Below are 16,746 nucleotides of genomic sequence, written 5' to 3'. Positions count from 1 at the left end.
CCTTAGCTCTTGGGAGATTTCCAGTCTTCTCTGTTGGTCAAACACGGAAAGCTGCCTCCGGAGGGCCCCAACGGGCACTAACTTTCCGAAACTGAAGGTGTTCATGAATGATTGTTCAGCGTTCCCACAGAAAGGTCCGTCTTTCGAGCCAATTCGAGACATGTTATCCGTCGGTGCTTGAGGATCAGGCGTTCCACAAGTTGGATGTTCTCAGGGACCCTGACACTGGGCTCTGAGCCGCCCCCGCCGGGATCGTCCTGCACTGATGTACGGCCGTCTCGGAACCGTTTGCACCACTCAAACGCTTTGCTGCGGCTAAGTGTATAGTAGCCATACTGAGCCCGAAGTCTTCTGTGAATTTCTGATGGCTTTACGCCTTCATTCACGAGAAACTTCATGACAATTCGCTGTTCGATGTGCGCGCTCACCTCGTTGTCGGCCATCTTGTCCAGCACGTGTCTTCTGTTTTGCACAAACTTTGGACCACCACGTGGTGAACGCGGAGGCCTGTCGCGTGTGAAAATGACGAAAAAGAAGTAGCGCGAGTCATTTGTACACTCAGGAAACAGAAAGTCCCAGTTTGACTTGAACACCCCTCGCACTTAGCCATACTCACTTAGGCATACTTCACAAACTTAAAGCTGTACTGGTGCTGTTCGCGTTGAAAATTACTGTATTACACCAAGCTATTGCAGACGCCGCTATGTTTTTCCAGCCTCTCCAGCGGCGTTTGAAATCATTCGCACAACCTGCTATGTCATCACGTGACTCTCTCTTATGCGCGTGGCGAAAAAACAAGCCTTGATCGCAGATTTCTCCTTTGCTGGCGACGCAGTCAGACGACAGAGCGGGAGAGAAGAAGGAGGCGGAGGGTCAAGAGCGAAAAAGGGGTGCTCAAACACCTCTTTCTGGACCAAGTGCGGACGGGGTGCGCACGGTGTCCACAGGGTGATATATGTGGGACGTCAGCTGCTGTATTCTGATTGGAGCATATCCCAACTAACGCGTCCAGGAGGCGTTCAATGGATGTTCCGACCCTTATCGGCTGTCCAGGGGCGGTTACTGGTTCTGGGGGTGGTGCCACGTGGGGGTCACGGTACCTGAATAGCACAGCGAGGTCGCTTTGCACACGCCACTTTGGGGACCACTGCAGCGCGCTACCACCGTATGCGTTGGGAGCTCCCAGAGGTGTACGTAACCGAAACCGGAAAGTGAGCGGTAATGTCACTGGAGTAGCCCCCAATCTCGGCTTCACTTCTCAGAGCAATTGGGCTCCTCCTCTCTTTCCTTCCTCCATTCCATTCAATGATCACCCAAATTCGCCATGTCACCCTCGCGTCTCCGCCGAGATCTCGCCCCAAAAAGTCGCTCGTGCGGATACCCGGTGACAGGAAGTCGTCCAGTGTTTCTGGGCAAAGACGGGACCTTTCATCCTAGGAAATGAATTTCACAGTTCCCTGCCTAAACACCGATGGATGCCATGTGTTGTGCACTTGAGCTCATGCGGTATCTGTTCTTGATGCCCAAATACACTTGGACAAAAAACCGAAACTATTTTTTTTTTCGGTTTCCCCCCAGAGCATTAAAAATGGGTGTTCGTTCCATCTTGGTTCCCCTAAAATAGCGTTTTCTTTTCTGTTTTTTGTTCCGGTTTTCGATTTTCTTCGGAACCCTTGGGACGTCCGGACGGCGCCTTGCCCCTGTGAGAGCCGACCTCTCGCTGCTCTCAGTAACTGTAGGAGAGGTCTTTTTTTGGACGAGAGGTCTCACTAACTGGAGGTTTTTTTCCTTCTTCTTCTTTCATAGTGAGTGGTTTTCGGATGCGACCGTCCCTTTCAAGGGACTACGAAATTCAAGAGCGGATTCAGGACTTTTCTGAGAGGGAGGGGGGGGGGGCAGCTTTGGGCAGAATGCTAGATAGAGAGATCTAAGGTCAATTAAACACTATGTGAAGACGAAAATTGAGGAGGGGCTCGGGACATCCTGACCCCCCTCTAGATCCGCCCCTGACGAAATTTCTCCTCGTAAAGTGCTTACTCTGGAGTAACTCGAATATACACGAGATGTTTTTTTCTGCTAAAGTGCGACGTTTTTTTTTACCACACAGAGGTGAGCGCGGCTAGGCTTGAGAATATCCCCACTCTCGTAGTATCCACGCATGAAACATATCCGCGACCACACCCGCGGCAGCTGAAAGAGATGTATCCGCATCCGCGACATTGAGTATGTCCATACACCCGCGCTCACTGCATTTGTAGCAGAAGATCTGCATGACGAAAGTGATGTCGGTGGAAAGTAACTGCTCCGAGGGCAGCTCACGCAGACAGAAAACGACACACACCTCAATGCCTTTAGGGAGGGGGGGAGTGATGTAGGGGGAAGGTGCGGTCAGCCTGCTTTGAAGTGGCGGCTCGGTGCACCCAGAGGATGGAGGAGAGGGGAGGGTGAAAGAGGGAGGGAGAGATGATGGTGGCACAGGAGAGGGAGGGGTGTGCTAACCCTCTTGCCTTGGGACTATAGGGTAGTCCAAGAGGACTAGCCACCACAGAAAATATGCGAGCATCCCCCAGCAGTCTTCATTGGGATGCTCCCTGTACCACGGCAACCGCCATGGTTATTGGCGAAGTTACCCCATCCGATGTCTTTATAAGAAGAACAGTTGAAATATATGTCGGTCGTCGAAAAAAGTCAGACAACGGCGGGATTCGACAGGACCGAGGTGCCTGGTTCAAATCCCGTCGCTCTCTGTGTTTTTCGATGACTGCCATATTTTGAAAGTGTTATGCTACAAACGTTTTTACTTTTCAGCATAGCTAGCTCTCTCAGGAAGCTCTATGCTTGTCCAGTCACAGCAGGTAATGTAAAGAATGGCGCACTTCGACATCATTTTGAGTGCACTGCCAGCCCTCGATTATGGCTCCCCCTAACTGACATCGGCAGAGGCACTTATGCTCACTTGCGGATAAATGCAGTATCCATACGCGCCGCAGAGAAGAGCAATCTATCCGAAATTTTATTGGCGCGAATTTCAAAACAACGTATTTATATCTGCAAACCACAAGGGCGCCTTCTGGGGTTCCAGTGTCTCCATATCTCCAGTTTCGTCTTTAGTCTTTGTCGTCATGACAACGGGGCGGTCACGTGGCACGCATCGTCACCCGCACCCAAAGTTTTGTTGTTCGCGACTTTACCACAGTCCCGTCGTCATTGCGAGGCAGAAGACGAAATAATCTTTGCCTCTCGGCTCCCGCTTGGTCTCTGCGAGCAAAAATGGCATATCTCTGTGCTCTCTTTGCTGCAGTAGGAATAAGCAAGCGCGTAGTATCCAGTGAATTCTGCGGACTTCGCGATGCGTTCAGCTGTGCTGTGGAGACTGTTTCTGGAAAAACATGTCACAAGGTTCCGACCTTGATGAAAGTGATGTGTTCGTTCGGTTCGTGCAACAGCTGTGTGAGCCAGATATGTGCGGCATCCTGTGCAAAGAAAGGTGTGGTGATGGAGTACTGGTGGTTTTCAGTACACCTCTATGGCAAACTAGATTCCCCACGCTGAGAATAAAGATTGCTGAGAACACATGCGAGTACGGGACGCATTGTAAACACGTCATTAAATCTTAGTTAAATTCGTGAAGTTGTAGCCTCGAGTCTTTGCCTCTGCTGTTGCTATATGGCTCTCAATCCTCCATTTCTGCAATGTGTTAAACGTATTAAGTGAGCAGATGCATCAGAATGTTTTCGTGGCGCGTGCAGGGTGTCACCTAACGTGATAAAAAATTATAAATGTGACGTACTCGCCGGATGATTGTGGGACTTTGGCAATTACCTTCTGGAAACTTTTGCCGCCATTTAGGAAGGCTTTGGACAATTTTTAATTGAGGGAAATTGATTTTTCAGTTGAACTTTGAAAATTGCCACGCGAACCTCACATTTTTTTACAGAAATATGAAGTCGTCCACGGATAACCACAGAACCACCAAAAACTAAGCACAGTATTGCAACAGAAATAGTTGAAAAAAATAGTAAAAATTTCGGTTTAGCCCCGCCTGCTTGTCGCAAAGAAGAGCGCACGGAAGATGCGGGGAGAGGAGGAAGTGTTCCCGTCTCTTGTTTTACCTTTCTTTCTCCTGCTTTGACCTGGATGTTGGTGACAACAGTCTTATCACAAAAAAAACACAAAAAAAACGAAACAACCGTCTTATCGCAAAAAAGGCGAAACAAATGAAGTGTGCGACACTTCCCCCTCTAGACGCACATTTCGCGCGCGCGTTTTTCTTTTTTTGCAAAACTCAAGCAGGTGGGGCAAAAGCGTCATTTTTACTTTCTTTTTTTCGACTATTTGTGTTGCGATACTGTGCATAATTTTTTTCGTTCGTTCTGCGGTTATTCGTGGAGGTCTTCATATTTATGTAAAAAAGTGAGGTTCGCTTTGCAATTTTCAAAATTCAATTGACAAAAATGAATTTCCCGCAATTAAAAATTGTCCAAAGCTTTCCGCCTTGTTGTCTTGTCAAGTTGAACAAGTAAATAGGGCGAGAATATTATACTGTTGAATAAAAAGGCCAACTTGGCATATGTTTTCAATTGACTGGCGTTCGTAGTGAACGGCGAGAAAACACGTCGGTCTCTGAACTTATAGCTTTCCACTTCATGTCAAGGGCGCCGCTGTCCCCCGAGGCTCTGAAAAGCGCGCGAACTTCGACAGACGAGCAGACGACAAGTGTGGAAACGATGTGAACTATGAAACGCGCAACAGTATCTGTAGCTGATAATATCAACTGTTTCGTATTATTTAACTCTAAACACAAACTAGTACACCTGATAAAGGACGTTTTCTGGCATTATTATACCGACAGCGATATGGAGTCGGATTCAGAGGGCGCTTACAATTTCTTGAAACTCCCCAATCCCCGTAAACTCCCTTGTCTTACAACAGACCCTGTAATGTTTCTAATGCGACGTATGGCGGCTTTTTTGTTCCGTTTATTCAAGAACAATTGGTGTCTGCTTTGGAACTCTAACCATGTCTTTTACGCATGTTTTTTCAGCTCCAAGAGGATGAACGTGGCTCCAACCAAGGTTAGCTCAGAACAGAGGGTCCCGACGCTTCGGAGCCAACTTGGCTTCTCCAGGGGTGACGGTGGTCAGGGTGCACCAGACTTTATACCCGACGGCTCATTGTTTGGAGTTCACGTGACGTAGTGCGTTGACGTATATGCTTGGTAAAGTCCCCAAGGACCGGTTCAGGTTTCCAGGCGTCGACTGGACTTTTCAGCTGTGCGTCAACTACATTAGCGCCCTCTGTTCCATCTGCCTTGTCAAGGTTTACTTTGCCAATTTTCACAAGCTTAATACATGTGGATCCCCTAAAAGAAAGAGAGAGAGAGAGAGAAAAGAGAAGGAAGATAGGCAAAACCACACTCATATCAAATAGGTCAGGATTTTTAAAATTAGTGACTGACTCCAGTTCACTTTCAAGATGGGATGTCACGAACTTTTTTTTAACCCGCGAAATACAAAGTCGAACCTAGGGGTTCGATTGGTTCGACGAACCATCGTCTTGTTGCGAGGTTTAAGCAGGTTTGCGTGGTTCGATTTCATTTCAAAGCAAGTGGATGAAAGGCGTGTCGAGTCGCACGTAGAAGCGCCATTCTAGGTGTCATTACCTTTGTCATACAAATTATGATAGTGCATTGAACGGTTAAAAACTTAATCAATACTCAAGCAACACCTCGGGGCAAACGTGAAGCATCTTCCTTTCTGAGTAGGTATACTGTGTTTTAAATGGAATCTGAATCGAGTGAAGAAAGTCGGAGGTGTGGGAAACTCTGCCATCTGAGCTCAAACGCGATACTCGACGACAAGCGCGAGGATGAGAAACCGCTTCTATTGATACGAAAAGAGTAGTACTGTGTCTGGTCGTAGGAGACCGGGGTCCACTACGTTCTATGCCCCCCTACCCCTGGGCCGACTTCACTCGCGTATTTCTTCCCGCGCGCGGCAGCTGGCGCCCGGGCGGAGGGTTGTCCGCGCGCTTATCGGTGGGCGGAGCGTGGCCGGAGGTCTGCTTGTGCGCTTACCCTCTCACATTTTTTAGCCTGGGCCGACTTCAATCGCAAATTTTTCCCCGCTACAACAGGTGTGCAGTAGACGGTTTACATGCAAATATAGACATGCAAAGGGTAGTCATGCACAAAAGTACAAGTGAAAATATTAAAGTCATTAGTGTCGGGAATTAGGTTATGACTCTGTGTGAACGAGAAAAACCCAGCCAAAAACCTGAAGCAGAAGAGACACAATACGATACACGTAACAAAGGTTATACTTATTACAAGTATGATGTTATAGCATTGAAGGGGTATCACACATCATACACAATATTTTTTATTAATGGTAATCACACAAGTTTTCAATTAATCAGAACTAAAATGGGATAGCACATTTAATCAAAGAAGATATTTTTAATCAATACGATTACAATCAAAAATAAGTTTTATTATAAAAAAGTCTAACATTATTATACGTGTGCACCACACTGGAGTTTTAACTACAAAGTTCTGATAGGTCTACGTAACTTCAAGCACAACAGCTAATATTCCTATATGGCACAATTAATCAGATTCTTATGAAGTGATCGGTGGAGTTGGCGGGGGGCCTTCGTTTACCGTCGGGCATTTTTCAACCTGGGCCGACTTCTCTCGCGATTTTTTTTCCAGCGCACGGTGGGTGGTGGGGCTGTCCGGGTGCTTACCAGCGGGTCGAAGGGCTGGGCGTGCCCTTATCGTTGTGCATTTTTCACCCTGGGCCGACTTCTTTGGCGATTTTTCTGCCTGTCCCGATTTCGTTCATAAGTTTTTTCGATACAACAGCCGCGTGGTAGGCGGTTTACATGCAAGTAGGGACATGCACACCGGCAACCCTACCAAGCGACGATGCCATCACACCTGGGCCGACTTCATTCACGATTTTTCCGCCTCGGTCGACTTCGTTCGCAATTTTTTCAGGTGGTGCGTGAGTGGTTTACATACAAGTAGGGGCATGCACACTGACAGCACCTGGGCAGACTTCTTTGGCGATTTTTCCGCCTGGGCCGACTTCGTTCACAACTTTTTCAGGTGATGCGTGAGTGGTTTACATGCAAGTAGGGATACGTGGGTGAGGGGCTGTCCGAGCGCCTACCAGCGAGCCGGAGGGCTGCGCGTGCCCTTATCGTTCTGTATTTTTCACCTGGGCCGACTTCTTTTGCGATTTCTCCGTCTGGGCCGAACTCGTTCGCAATTTACACAATCACTGACTCATGAACTTGCCCTTATCCTTGACCACAGCTCCCAGGTAGACTGCGTCTTTTTAGATTTCGCTAAAGCATTCGATAAAGTTTCTCATTCTCTGCTCCTGTACAAACTAAGCAAACTTAGCATTGATCAGAAAATCTTAGCATGGATTGAACAGTTTCTTTCCTGCCGCGTTCAATTTGTATCTGTCAATAATCATGATTCATCTCACCTTCCGGTTACCTCTGGTGTACCGCAGGGTTCCGTGCTTGGTCCTCTGTTATTCCTAATCTATATTAATGATCTACATGGCTTTGTCAAATCGTCTCTCAGATTGTACGCCGACGACTGTGTTGTGTATCGCGAAATCAAAACAACCGATGACGTTGAACAGCTTCAGTCCGACTTAACAGCGATCTCAGTATGGTGTCAGAAATGGTCAATGGAATTAAACATCGCAAAATGTAAACACATGAGAATAACACGTAAACTGTCGCCAGCAGAACCATACTGCATTGATAACGTGCCACTTGAGCAGGTATCTTCTTATAAATATTTAGGTGTAATCCTGTCTTCAAACCTCTCATGGAAACCACATGTTTGCTACATTATAAATAAGGCCAATCGTACGCTCGGATACCTTAAACGTAACTTCTCTCGTGTCCCTAGTAGCCTTAAACTAAACTTGTACAAGTCGCTGATTAGACCCCATCTTGAGTATTCTTCAGCTGTATGGAGCCCTAGTAATCGTACCCTGATTAACGCATTGGAGCAAGTGCAGAACCGAGCCGCGCGATTCATTCTCTGCAACTACCATCGAACATCCAGCGTGACAGTAATGAAGAATCATTTATCATTACAATCATTACAGTCCCGACGCGACTTTTCTAGCATTTCTCTGTTTCATAAAATTTATTATCACAACCATGTCGCTAAAAAACGAACTTCTTTCCTCTGCACATTATACAGGGTGTTTCAAAAAACGTGTCATTCGGACTTTATAAAAAAACTGAGCGACGGAAAAATACGGGGTAAAGGGCACTTGTGTGGCAACTGAATTTGCCATCTTGCAAAAATATTTTCATTTGATTTTAATTAAGATAAATTGATTTTCTTTAATTGAACTCCAAAATTTCCCAAGTCAACCTAACGTTTTTTTTACAGAATTTGAGAGCCCGTAGCGAACTTAGTCAGATCCACCAAGAAATCCGCTCGATATTGCAAATGGAACTGCCCAAAAAAAGTCCCGAAGTTGAGGCTTCAGAGTTTCGGGTATTCAACAGCGCACCAAATCAGTCGGAAAAATGCGCGGAGGGCAGGACATGCTCCTACCCCTATTGAGCTAGAACAGTTTATCGCCGGACCGGCGTGCAGCACAAGACGCGCAGATAACAAGGCAGGTGACATTCTACCATACGTTGATAAGCGGCAAACAAAAATGATTCCGCCTCTTTTTTCCCGCCCTGTGTTTTTTCGACCTTCTATCTTTCATGGGGGCAGGAGCATGTCCTCCTCTCCACGAATCTTTGCGTCTGATTTGGTGCGCCGTTGAATACCCGAAACTTTGAAGCCTCAATTTCGGGACTTTTTTTTTGGGCAGTTCCATTTGCAATATCGAGCGGATTTCTTAGTGGATCTGACTAAGTTCGCTACGGGCTCTCTAATTCTGTAAAAAAAAAACGTTAGGTTGACTTGGGAAATTTTGAAGTTCAATTAAAGAAATTCAATTTATTTTAATTAAAATCAAATGGAAATATTTTTTCAAGGTGGCAAATTCAGTTGCCACACCAATGCCGTTTACCCCGTATTTTTCCGTCGCCCCGTCTTTTTATAAAGTCCGAATGACACGTTTTTTGAAACACCCTGTATATCCTTGCGAGTAGATCATTCTCACAAAGTGTTTGTTCCCATAGCTGCAACTAACACACTGGCTGATTCGTTTATCCCGCGCACAGCACGTAGGTGGAACCACCTTCCTTCTTCTGTTTCCAACATCAGCTCTATCACTCATTTCAACAATGCACTTAGCGAATATAGTGTTTGATACCTGTTTTGATACATGTGCTTATTTGTCCATGAAACCTGCATTTTGATCAACTGCATTTCTTGTTCTTGTTTTTTGTATAACATATGTGTATGTCTATTTTCAATATATTACCCACTCCCCTCTGTAATGAAGAACCCTGAGGGTAAATAAATAAATAAATAAATAAATTTTTTTCAGGCGGCGCGTGAGTGGTTTACATGCAAGTAGGGATACGTGGGTGAGGGGCTGTCCGAGTGCCTACCAGCGAGCCGGAGGGCTGCGCGTGCCCTTATCGTTCTGTATTTTTCACCTGGGCCGACCTCTTTGGCGATTTCTCCGTCTGGGCCGAACTCGTTCGCAATTTTTTTCAGGCGGCGCGTGAGTGGTTTACATGCAAGTAGGGATACGTGGGTGAGGGGCTGTCCGAGTGCCTACCAGCGAGCCGGAGGGCTGCGCGTGCCCTTATCGTTCTGTATTTTTCACCTGGGCCGACCTCTTTGGCGATTTCTCCGTCTGGGCCGAACTCGTTCGCAATTTTTTTCAGGCGGCGCGTGAGTGGTTTACATGCAAGTAGGGATACGTGGGTGAGGGGCTGTCCGAGTGCCTACCAGCGAGCCGGAGGGCTGCGCGTGCCCTTATCGTTCTGTATTTTTCACCTGGGCCGACCTCTTTGGCGATTTCTCCGTCTGGGCCGAACTCGTTCGTAATTTTTTTCAGGCGGCGCGTGAGTGGTTTACATGCAAGTAGGGACATGCACACTGTCATCCCAGCCAGACGGTGATACCGTCACACCTGTGCCGACTTCTTTGACAATTTTTCCGCCTAGGCTGACTTCTTCCATGATTTTTTTCGATACAACAGCAGCGCGGTAGGCGGTTTACACGCAAGTAGGGTCATGCACACTGACAACACCTGGCCGAATTCATTCTCATTTTTCACCCTGGGACGACTTCATTCATAATTTTTTCCGCTGCAACAGTTGCACGGTGAACGGTTTACACACAAGTAGGAACATGCACACCGGCAACCCCACCAAGCGATGGTGCCGTCACATATGGGCCGACTTCATTCGTGATTTTCAGCCTGGGCCGATTTCATTCGTAATTTCTTTCCCGCTAAAACAGCTGCGCGGTGGACGGTTTACATGCAAGTATAGTTATACAAAGGATAGCCATACACAAAAGTACAAGATGAAATATATTAAAGCCAATAATGGCAGGAATTATGTTGCACGCCGCTGTCCACATTTTAAGAAAAGGGCCTTGCTTTCCTCTATGTTACGTATGAATTTCGTTTTGTCGTTGGCGTAGCGTGTACTTCTGCGCTCCCCATGGCCAGCCGTAGCCACACCAGAAGTAGACTACACTGCCCGGACTACACTGAACGACACAAGAAAAAATATCCTGGAACAAGAACTTCAGGCCGGTATCGTTGATAGGATCAGGGCTTTTGAAGACCATCTTGAGCACCTCGGAGGCAGTCCATGTCCACGACACCGAAGAAATATGTGTGAACTGCTACAACACGTTTCGACTGCAGGTTGCTGAGGCAGGGCCTTCAAGTGAACAAGATCATCCGGCTTCAAGCCCTGACGACGTTGACTTCAGTGACCCCATCGAAATTGTGCAGACTGTGAACAGGAGCATATCAGAGCAAGATATTGTGTGAGCCCACTGAGGCACCCGTAGTAGACGAAGTAGAAGACACAGAAGTAGAAGAAACCAGCAAATAACAAAACAAAATTACAAGAGAATAGACGTCTCGCGCTTCGGCTCGGCAAAGCCGGAGCATTTACAAATGCGATGTTCCCACGTCCGATTTCCTTCAAGCACGTAACCTTGAAGGGTTTAACTGGGTGGGAAAGCCTAAGCAACGAGCTTTTGCTTGTCTGTGGACATCACAGTGATCTGTGCATATTACTATAGTCGGCTTTGGTATGACGCCACCCTCACCGAAAGCAAAAGAAAAAAAGGGGGTGGGTAGGGTAGAAGGGTGGGGTAAGACAGGGGTGGGGTAGAAGTCCACTCTTTGTACGTGTGTTTGACCCCTGTGAGCGCCGCCCAATAGGGCTGCGAAAAAAAAAAAATTGCGCGTCCTGTGCGACCAAAATAAGCAAACACTTTATTGCATATCCTGAAAGAGCTATGTCTCAGCTATGTTAGTACAAAATATCGAAAAATTTGAAGATGTGCTTTTTGGGTAAACACTGCCACGAAAATGAGAATTTTCCCCAACCCTTCCGTGTTTACGGCATTGTTACGGGATAATGGCTAAAGATAAAGCAAGGTATTTAACGTCAAACGAAAGAGTAAAGAATGATATTTCTGCTAATGCGAAGAACATCACAGTCGGAGATCCAGGGCCTCGGCCATGAGCTTCCAAACGTGCGGTAAAAAGGCTCTCTGTTGCGTTTTCGGGATCTTTTTCGTATACTTTTCTCTTGACCATATAAATTTAGTATTCCACGGTGGAACGTGCACCACTCCGTCAGCAAAAAAAAATTCGTTCAAACGGGACATTTCGTTCAAGAGATACAAGGTCACAAATTTGGAAAAAATTTAAGCCGCGAAATCGCGCCAGTTGCTTCCAAGCGCCGTGGACGGAGAAGAAAATATCGCAGAGACCTGCGGTCAGGCACCTTTTGCATCTCTTTGTAGGTGGGATAACATATATTTTTTTGGAGAGAAATAAAAAATGTGACCGGCGGGCATCATTCGATTATAAATGAAACTACCCAGCTGTGTGCGTTGATTTCCGCTATAGAAACATTTTACAATAATTTGCATTTCAGATGAGTTGTTTGTTTGCGGCTTCTGCGTGTAGAAATTAATGTTGCAAAGTTATCATAAAAAAATGATGTGCTTAAATTTGTTTCTCTTTTCGAATTAGTATTGTTTCTATCACTGAATAAACTTGATTTTCTCTCTTTGCTTCAGATGTTCACTCGATTGATATTTTGTGAGTTGAGAATAATGTATGCGTGATAGTTGTGTCTGATCTGAAATACATTAAATGCAACGTTTCTCGTTTTGATGGGGTATTGTGTCCGCAGATGATATTTATCGCTTGCTTGGATAATGTTTGTCTAAAAGCAGTTTGCACTGATATTGACGTCTATTCCTAGATTTTTTTCTTGCTACTGTTTGTTTTTGACAGAATTCTTATGGCGTTTTGAGAATCGAATAACGCTAACATCTATTTGCGATAGTTGATCGATAAAAAATTTCGCCTCTGTGCACCAGTCCTAAGAACATTTCCCTTTGGAGGAAAGAATGTGAAAGAGAGAGTTCCCCACCCCATAGATTGACAAAGGACGTTCGGTTTCTCCGCTTTGGGCTGTATAGAGGGAGAGAGCAGAGCCGTGTATGCCAAAGGGAGTCTGGCCATTAGGAGGAGCCTAAAAAAGGGGCTCGACCTGTCAATCAAATTGAGCGTTTTTCATTGGCTGCTGTTATCTATGCGGGCCGCCATGACACCAAAATTTTCCCGAAAATGGCGGCGTAGCTTGGAACGGCGAAGCGAGGATTTCATGACAATTTTTTTTCACAAATTACGTCAATTTTATTCCGTAAGTGTACATTCTGTTGCAATTACCTTGCAAATCACCTTTAAATTACGCTACAGTGTCGATGTTTACCTGAAAATAATATGTTTCGTCGTCCTTGTTAGGCCTAGTAACGACAGCGATCACAGGCAAATAGCGAGAAAAACGCTACAAATGGCCAAAATTTTTCATTTTATGACATACTTTTATTCGTATACACACCTTTGCCAGTTCTTGGTTCAGTCTTGTTATGTTTCATAGTTGAAATACGTATAATACCGGCAGTTTGTTCCAACTAGCGGTTCTGCAGGCCAATCAGTTCTCCTAGCAAGCACTTCTGCTACTTCTGCCTTCTGCTATTCTGCGTCTTCCCGGCGTGCCCCTCACCATCCAGATGGCGCCGTTAAAAGTGGACGCAAAATCCATTATGTTGCTAGGTCGTCAGGGAATATCCTATTCAATCTAATCCAATCCAGTTTCCCGAAAATGTCGGCACCCAGTTAATACAGGTAATATATAGCTTGGATAGCCTGGGGTTAATAGCGAACTGTATTTTGGCTCGTGATTGGCCAGAGAGCTCAAAAGGTGGGTGGAGCTCCAGGTATAGGCATGTTCCATTAATGGCCAGACTCCCTTTGGCATACACGGCACTGGGAGAGAGAGAGAGTGACCCCCACCAGGCTCAAATAGCAAACATTGGCTGTACTGTGTAAAGCTTGGCTGTACTGTGTGTGTTGGATACCTCTCTCAAGGTAATGTTTATAGTGCCTGAGTAGGACGAAAAAATTGTATATTGTTCGACTAGATTAGGTCGCAAGAATGATTTTATGATAGTTTAAAATATAGATTACTTCCATTTCAATTTATTAAATTTGTAATGTTTCTTGTTTGATAGTTTGTTTCGATATTATTTTCCTGCATGTGTCTGTTGTTTACACGTTGGCAGATGCGCTGTTTAGAGTGTTTCTCTGCTATTCAGTGTTAAGTCCGTGCATGTTTATCGTTTTGATAGATTGTTTTTAAATTATTTTACTTTTGTGTACACTCTTAAAAATGAACTTCACCGCACAGCACGCTCCTAGCCAACCATTATCTCGAATGATATCGTTATCTGCCCTGATTTGTTGGAAACACGGGGCGTACGCCTTTTCTGTGACAATTATGAACAGCATAAGTGTCACAGAAGTGGCGTACGCCCCCCGTTTTCAACAAATTAGGGCAGATAACGATATCATTCCAGATAATGGTTGGCTAGGAGCGTGCTATGAGGTGAAGTTCATTTTTAAGAGTGTACCTCTTGCTTATGTGTTGGATGATGCATTGGTTTCGCTCTCTATAGACGATATGCAAAACGCTGCGCCCTCTCGTAGCCCGCACGGAAACCTTCGGAATTCCGCCTTGTCTGAGGCTCTCTCCCCGACCCGAGTCATAGACACGACTCACGTCCAGCTGTTCTATCGCCCATCTTGCCTCACACATGTGCTGTTTCACTATGTTATTCACATGGTGAGACGAGGAGTTCAAAAGAGAATGCAAGCAAGGTAAGAGTGCTTCTGGATTCCTTGTTGCATTGGAGCGCTGTCATTTCGATTTTGGGAGAGAGACTTACGTTAACCTAGTGCAAACCTGCTCTTTAATGCCATCCTATGACATATTTAGACAGTTCTGTACAGTCCATTTAAGAACTATTTACTGCACTGTATACGGCATAAACATTTGGCACAAAATAAAAGCTTAGTACGATTGTGGAGTATCCACGGTCAATTATCCTAAAACTATCTATGTTTCTGGATACTATCGGTGATTGATCGATAGTTTTGCATCACTAGGCGTTCCTTTGCTAGTTTTCTCTCTAGCTTCTTCTTCTTCTTCTTGAATGTGAAGACTGATGGCACAGCAAATTCATAGATGTCCCGTCTTCCATTTGGCACGTTTGCGTCAAAATCAGTCTCTTTGAAGTGCCGTGAACACACATTTGCTGTGCCAGCATTGAACTTCATCTTTTCTTTTGATGGCTAGCAGTCATATCTGTCTCAGGGAAGCTGTTGAAGGTGACTGTAAGGCGAGCATGAAGTGTCCTCGCACTAAATGATCGAAACAGTCAGAGTGCACCGTCTGAGGGGCCCATCTAAGGAGGACTATCTGTCTGGTAAACAGTCATGTGAAATGCAGTGCAACCAAACGCGACAATTATGTGGAGATGCTCAAATAACGAATACTCAGATTCACCGAGCTGAGAAGGACCCCATTTTATACCAGTGCGTAACGGTGAGCATCACAGCGGGTTTCATAGCAACAACTACAATCGTACTAAATAAGCTTTTATTTTGTACCAAATGTTTCTGCTGTATAATGTGCACTACCAACTTCTCAAATGAACTCTACTAAACTCTACAAATTTCTCTTGGGATGGGATAACAAAGCATCGTTGCAGTAGGTTAACGTAATCTTCTTGCCCAACCTATGTCACAGCGCTCCATGCTTTCAGTGCAATAAGGAATACAGACATTTGAGGCTCTCTTACCTGGTTTACATTCCCTTTGAAACCCGCGTCTCATCACACAAATAAGATAGTGAGCCAGCATATGTGAGAAGCAGGACATGTGAAAGAGCTGTTGTATGACAGCCGTTTGCATTGCTCGTGCCGGGGAGAACGCCTCAGACATGGCGGAATGCCGGTAGGTTCCCGGGAGTGCTACGAGATGGCGCTAGGTTTTCCATACGGTCTATTAGCTGTTGATCGTGTTTCTCATTATTTCCTTGCATGCATCAATTGTTTACGCATGGATGATGCACCGTTCAAAGTGTTTCTCTGCTATTCAACGTTAGCTCTGTGCTGGTCGCGGTATTAAATTCGTCATGTTTCTCGTTTTGATGATTGTTTTTCAATTATTTTCCTGTACGTATCTCTTGTTTGGATGATGCATGGGTTTGACTCTCTATTAGCTGTTAATCGTGTTTCTCTTTCCTTGCATGTGTGCTATTCACGTCATAAAAAATTAATTGTGTCGTTTTGGAATATTCAACTTTGCTTCCCATATTCTTTATTATGTGTATTGCGTTTCTTCTGCTTTCTTTTTTTGGTTGAGTTTTTCTCCCAACTTAGCTTCCCATATTCTTTATGATGTGTATTGCGTTCCTTCCGTTTCATGTTTTTGGTTGGGTTTTTCTTCTTCATGCAGAGTCACTAATAATTCCTGCCATTATTGGCTTTCATATATTTCATCTTGTACTTTTGTGTATGGCTATCCCTTGTATAACTATACTTGCATGGAAACCGTCCACCGCGCAGCTGTTGTAGCGGAAAGAAAAATTATGAATGAAATCGGCCCAGGCTGAAAATCGGGAATAAAGTCGGCCCATGTGTGACGGCACCATCGCTTGGTGGGGTTGCCGGTGTGCATGTTCCTACTTGTATGTAAACCGCCCACCGCGCAACTGTTGTAGCGGAAAAAATTATGAATGAAGTCGGCCCAGGGTGAAAAATGAGAATGAATTCGGCCAGATGTTGTCAGTGTGCATGACCCTACTTGCGTGTAAACCGCCTACCGCGCCGCTGTTGTATCGAAAAAAATCATGGAAGAAGTCAGCCTAGGCGGAAAAATTGTCAAAGAAGTCGGCCCAGGTGTGACGGCATCACCGCCTGGCTGGGATGACAGTGTGCATGTCCCTACTTGCATGTAAACCACTCACGCGCCACCTGAAAAAATTGCGAACGAAGTCGGCCCAGGCGGAAAAATCGCCAAAGAAGTCTGCCCAGGTGCCCACCAGTAAGCGCGCGGACAACCCTCCGCCCGGGCGCCACCTGCCGCGCCCGGGAAAAAATACGCGAGTGAAGTCGGCCCAAGGGTAGGGGGGCATAGAACGTAGTAGACCCTGGACTCCTACGACCAGACACAGTACTACTGT

Source organism: Ornithodoros turicata, chromosome 3, assembly GCF_037126465.1.
Source record: "Ornithodoros turicata isolate Travis chromosome 3, ASM3712646v1, whole genome shotgun sequence".
Classification (NCBI taxonomy): domain Eukaryota; kingdom Metazoa; phylum Arthropoda; class Arachnida; order Ixodida; family Argasidae; genus Ornithodoros; species Ornithodoros turicata.
This window is presented reverse-complemented; position numbering follows the sequence as displayed.